A 6715-nucleotide genomic window follows, 5' to 3' on the forward strand; every position below is an offset into this window, starting at 1 on the left:
CATTGATTACGTCATAAATAGGAAAAGCTAATGGGTCCCAACTCGATTATTCAATTCTGTGTGCAAAAGAATTAGCGTCCAAATTTTACGTACGGAATCTAATTTTCTCACTTTGCGGTGTCATAGAAACGTGAAATTTGGCAGGAGCATTGATTACATCATAAATAGGAAAAGCTAATGGGTCCCAACTCGATTATTCAATTCTGTGCACAAAAGAATTAGCGTCCAAATTTTATATACAGAATGTAATTTTCTCACTTTCCGGTGTCATAGAAACGTGAAATTTGGCAGGAGCATTGATTATGTCATAAATAGGAAAAGCTAATGGGTCCCAACTCGATTATTCAATTCTGTGTGCAAAAGATTTAGTGTCCAAATTTTACGTACGGAATCTAATTTTCTCACTTTCCGGTGTCATAGAAACGTGAAGTTTTTGCAGGAGCATTGAATATGTCATAAATAGGAAAAGCTAATGGGTCCCAACTCGATTATTCAATTCTGTGTGCAAAAGAATTAGTGTCCAAATTTTACGTACGGAATCTAATTTTCTCACTTTCCGGTGTCATAGAAAGTTAAAATTTGCCACGGGCATTGATTATGTTATAAATAGGAAAAGCTAATGGGTCCAAACTCGATTATTCGATTGTATGCGCAAAAGAATTAGTGTCCAAATTTTACGTACGGAATGTAATTTTCTCACTTTCCGGTGTCATAGAAACGTGAAATTTGGCAGGAGCATTGATTATGTCATAAATAGGAAAAGCTAATGGGCCCCAACTCGATTATTCAATTCTGTGTGCAAAGGAATTAGCGTCCAAATTTTACGTACGGAATCTAATTTTCTCACTTTCCGGTGTCATAGAAACGTGAAATTTGGCAGGAGCATTGATTATGTCATAAATAGGAAAAGCTAATATGTCCCAACTCGATTATTCAATTCTGTGTGCAAAAGAATTAGCGTCCAAATTTTACGTACGGAATCTAATTTTCTCACTTTCCGGTGTCATAGAAACGTGAAGTTTTTGCAGGAGCATTGAATATGTCATAAATAGGAAAAGCTAATGGGTCCCAACTCGATTATTCAATTCTGTGTGCAAAAGAATTAGTGTCCAAATTTTACGTACGGAATCTAATTTTCTCACTTTACGGTGTCATAGAAACGTGAAATTTGGCAGGAGCATTGATTACGTCATAAATAGGAAAAGCTAATGGGTCCCAACTCGATTATTCAATTCTGTGTGCAAAAGAATTAGCGTCCAAATTTTACGTACGGAATCTAATTTTCTCACTTTCCGGTGTCATAGAAACGTGAAGTTTTTGCAGGAGCATTGATTATGTCATAAATAGGAAAAGCTAATGGGTCCCAACTCGATTATTCAATTCTGTGTGCAAAAGAATTAGCATCCAAATTTTACGTACGGAATCTAATTTTCTCACTTTCCGGTGTCATGGAAACTTAAAATTTGGCACGGGCATAGATTATGTCATAGATAGGAAAAGCTAATAGGTCACAACTTGATTATTCGATTCTATGCGCAAAAGAATTAGTGTTCAAATTATACGTAAGGAATGTAATTTTCTCACTTTCCGGTGTCATAGAAACGTGAAATTTGGCAGGAGCATTGATTATGTCATAAATAGGAAAAGCTAATGGGCCCCAACTCGATTATTCAATTCTGTGTGCAAAGGAATTAGCGTCCAAATTTTACGTACGGAATCTAATTTTCTCACTTTCCGGTGTCATAGAAACGTGAAATTTGGCAGGAGCATTGATTATGTCATAAATAGGAAAAGCTAATATGTCCCAACTCGATTATTCAATTCTGTGTGCAAAAGAATTAGCGTCCAAATTTTACGTACGGAATCTAATTTTCTCACTTTCCGGTGTCATAGCAACGTGAAGTTTTTGCAGGAGCATTGAATATGTCATAAATAGGAAAAGCTAATGGGTCCCAACTCGATTATTCAATTCTGTGTGCAAAAGAATTAGTGTCCAAATTTTACGTACGGAATCTAATTTTCTCACTTTACGGTGTCATAGAAACGTGAAATTTGGCAGGAGCATTGATTACGTCATAAATAGGAAAAGCTAATGGGTCCCAACTCGATTATTCAATTCTGTGTGCAAAAGAATTAGCGTCCAAATTTTACGTACGGAATCTAATTTTCTCACTTTGCGGTGTCATAGAAACGTGAAATTTGGCAGGAGCATTGATTACATCATAAATAGGAAAAGCTAATGGGTCCCAACTCGATTATTCAATTCTGTGCGCAAAAGAATTAGCGTCCAAATTTTATATACGGAATGTAATTTTCTCACTTTCCGGTGTCATAGAAACGTGAAATTTGGCAGGAGCATTGATTATGTCATAAATAGGAAAAGCTAATGGGTCCCAACTCGATTATTCAATTCTGTGTGCAAAAGATTTAGTGTCCAAATTTTACGTACGGAATCTAATTTTCTCACTTTCCGGTGTCATAGAAAGTTAAAATTTGGCACGGGCATTGATTATGTTATAAATAGGAAAAGCTAATGGGTCCAAACTCGATTATTCGATTGTATGCGCAAAAGAATTAGTGTCCAAATTTTACGTACGGAATGTAATTTTCTCACTTTCCGGTGTCATAGAAACCTGAAATTTGGCAGGAGCATTGATTATGCCATAATTAGGAAAAGCTAATGGGTCCCAACTCGATTATTCAATTCTGTGTGCAAAAGAATTAGCGTCCAAATTTTATATACGGAATGTAATTATCTCACTTTCCGGTGTCATAGAAACGTGAAATTTGGCAGGAGCATTGATTATGTCATAAATAGGAAAAGCTAATGGGTCCCAACTCGATTATTCAATTCTGTGTGCAAAAGAATTAGCGTCCAAATTTTACGTACGGAATCTAATTTTCTCACTTTCCGGTGTCATAGAAACGTGAAGTTTTTGCAGGAGCATTGATTATGTCATAAATAGGAAAAGCTAATGGGTCCCAACTCGATTATTCAATTCCGTGTGCAAAAGAATTAGCATCCAAATTTTACGTACGGAATCTAATTTTCTCACTTTCCGGTGTCACCGAAACTTAAAATTTGGCACGGGCATTGATTATGTCATAGATAGGAAAAGCTAATAGGTCCCAACTCGATTATTCGATTCTATGCGCAAAAGAATTAGTGTTCAAATTATACGTAAGGAATGTAATTTTCTCACTTTCCGGTGTCATAGAAACGTGAAATTTGGCAGGAGCATTGATTATGTCATAAATAGGAAAAGCTAATTGGTCCCAACTCGATTATTCAATTCTGTGCGCAAAAGAATTAGCCTCCAAATTTTATATACGGAATCTAATCTTCTCACTTTCCGGTGTCATAGAAACGTGAAATTTGGCAGGAGCATTGATTATGTCATAAATAGGAAAAGCTAATGGGTCCCAACTCGATTATTCAATTCTGTGTGCAAAAGAATTAGCGTCCAAATTTTACGTACGGAATCTAATTTTCTCACTTTCCGGTGTCATAGAAACGTGAAGTTTTTGCAGGAGCATTGATTATGTCATAAATAGGAAAAGCTAATGGGTCCCAACTCGATTATTCAATTCTGTGTGCAAAAGAATTAGCATCCAAATTTTACGTACGGAATCTAATTTTCTCACTTTCCGGTGTCATAGAAACGTGAAGTTTTTGCAGGAGCATTGATTATGTCATAAATAGGAAAAGCTAATGGGTCCCAACTCGATTATTCAATTCTGTGTGCAAAAGAATTAGCATCCAAATTTTACGTACGGAATCTAATTTTCTCACTTTCCGGTGTCATGGAAACTTAAAATTTGGCACGGGCATTGATTATGTCATAGATAGGAAAAGTTAATAGGTCACAACTTGATTATTCGATTCTATGCGCAAAAGGATTAGTGTTCAAATTATACGTAAGGAATGTAATTTTCTCACTTTCCGGTGTCATAGAAACGTGAAATTTGGCAGGAGCATTGATTATGTCATAAATAGGAAAAGCTAATGGGCCCCAACTCGATTATTCAATTCTGTGTGCAAAGGAATTAGCGTCCAAATTTTACGTACGGAATCTAATTTTCTCACTTTCCGGTGTCATAGAAACGTGAAATTTGGCAGGAGCATTGATTATGTCATAAATAGGAAAAGCTAATATGTCCCAACTCGATTATTCAATTCTGTGTGCAAAAGAATTAGCGTCCAAATTTTACGTACGGAATCTAATTTTCTCACTTTCCGGTGTCATGGAAACTTAAAATTTGGCACGGGCATTGATTATGTCATAGATAGGAAAAGCTAATAGGTCACAACTTGATTATTCGATTCTATGCGCAAAAGAATTAGTGTTCAAATTATACGTAAGGAATGTAATTTTCTCACTTTCCGGTGTCATAGAAACGTGAAATTTGGCAGAGCATTGATTATGTCATAAATAGGAAAAGCTAATGGGCCCCAACTCGATTATTCAATTCTGTGTGCAAAGGAATTAGCGTCCAAATTTTACGTACGGAATCTAATTTTCTCACTTTCCGGTGTCATAGAAACGTGAAATTTGGCAGGAGCATTGATTATGTCATAAATAGGAAAAGCTAATGGGTCCCAACTCGATTATTCAATTCTGTGTGCAAAAGAATTAGCGTCCAAATTTTACGTACGGAATCTAATTTTCTCACTTTGCGGTGTCATAGAAACGTGAAATTTGGCAGGAGCATTGATTACATCATAAATAGGAAAAGCTAATGGGTCCCAACTCGATTATTCAATTCTGTGCGCAAAAGAATTAGCGTCCAAATTTTATATACGGAATGTAATTTTCTCACTTTCCGGTGTCATAGAAACGTGAAATTTGGCAGGAGCATTGATTATGTCATAAATAGGAAAAGCTAATGGGTCCCAACTCGATTATTCAATTCTGTGTGCAAAAGATTTAGTGTCCAAATTTTACGTACGGAATCTAATTTTCTCACTTTCCGGTGTCATAGAAACGTGAAGTTTTTGCAGGAGCATTGAATATGTCATAAATAGGAAAAGCTAATGGGTCCCAACTCGATTATTCAATTCCGTGTGCAAAAGAATTAGCATCCAAATTTTACGTACGGAATCTAATTTTCTCACTTTCCGGTGTCATAGAAAGTTAAAATTTGGCACGGGCATTGATTATGTTATAAATAGGAAAAGCTAATGGGTCCAAACTCGATTATTCGATTGTATGCGCAAAAGAATTAGTGTCCAAATTTTACGTACGGAGAGTAATTTTCTCACTTTCCGGTGTCATAGAAACCTGAAATTTGGCAGGAGCATTGATTATGTCATAATTAGGAAAAGCTAATGGGTCCCAACTCGATTATTCAATTTTGTGTGCAAAAGAATTAGCGTCCAAATTTTATATACGGAATGTAATTATCTCACTTTCCGGTGTCATAGAAACGTGAAATTTGGCAGGAGCATTGATTATGTCATAAATAGGAAAAGCTAATGGGTCCCAACTCGATTATTCAATTCTGTGTGCAAAAGAATTAGCGTCCAAATTTTACGTACGGAATCTAATTTTCTCACTTTGCGGTGTCATAGAAACGTGAAATTTGGCAGGAGCATTGATTACATCATAAATAGGAAAAGCTAATGGGTCCCAACTCGATTATTCAATTCTGTGCGCAAAAGAATTAGCGTCCAAATTTTATATACGGAATCTAATTTTCTCACTTTCCGGTGTCATAGAAACGTGAAATTTGGCAGGAGCATTGATTATGTCATAAATAGGAAAAGCTAATGGGTCCCAACTCGATTATTCAATTCTGTGTGCAAAAGATTTAGTGTCCAAATTTTACGTACGGAATCTAATTTTCTCACTTTCCGGTGTCATAGAAACGTGAAGTTTTTGCAGGAGCATTGATTATGTCATAAATAGGAAAAGCTAATGGGTCCCAACTCGATTATTCAATTCCGTGTGCAAAAGAATTAGCATCCAAATTTTACGTACGGAATCTAATTTTCTCACTTTCCGGTGTCACCGAAACTTAAAATTTGGCACGGGCATTGATTATGTCATAGATAGGAAAAGCTAATAGGTCCCAACTCGATTATTCGATTCTATGCGCAAAAGAATTAGTGTTCAAATTATACGTAAGGAATGTAATTTTCTCACTTTCCGGTGTCATAGAAACGTGAAATTTGGCAGGAGCATTGATTATGTCATAAATAGGAAAAGCTAATTGGTCCCAACTCGATTATTCAATTCTGTGCGCAAAAGAATTAGCCTCCAAATTTTATATACGGAATCTAATCTTCTCACTTTCCGGTGTCATAGAAACGTGAAATTTGGCAGGAGCATTGATTATGTCATAAATAGGAAAAGCTAATGGGTCCCAACTCGATTATTCAATTCTGTGTGCAAAAGAATTAGCGTCCAAATTTTACGTACGGAATCTAATTTTCTCACTTTCCGGTGTCATAGAAACGTGAAGTTTTTGCAGGAGCATTGATTATGTCATAAATAGGAAAAGCTAATGGGTCCCAACTCGATTATTCAATTCTGTGTGCAAAAGAATTAGCATCCAAATTTTACGTACGGAATCTAATTTTCTCACTTTCCGGTGTCATGGAAACTTAAAATTTGGCACGGGCATTGATTATGTCATAGATAGGAAAAGCTAATAGGTCACAACTTGATTATTCGATTCTATGCGCAAAAGAATTAGTGTTCAAATTATACGT

Source organism: Eleutherodactylus coqui, chromosome 4 (assembly GCF_035609145.1).
Source record: "Eleutherodactylus coqui strain aEleCoq1 chromosome 4, aEleCoq1.hap1, whole genome shotgun sequence".
NCBI classification, from domain to species: Eukaryota; Metazoa; Chordata; class Amphibia; order Anura; family Eleutherodactylidae; genus Eleutherodactylus; species Eleutherodactylus coqui.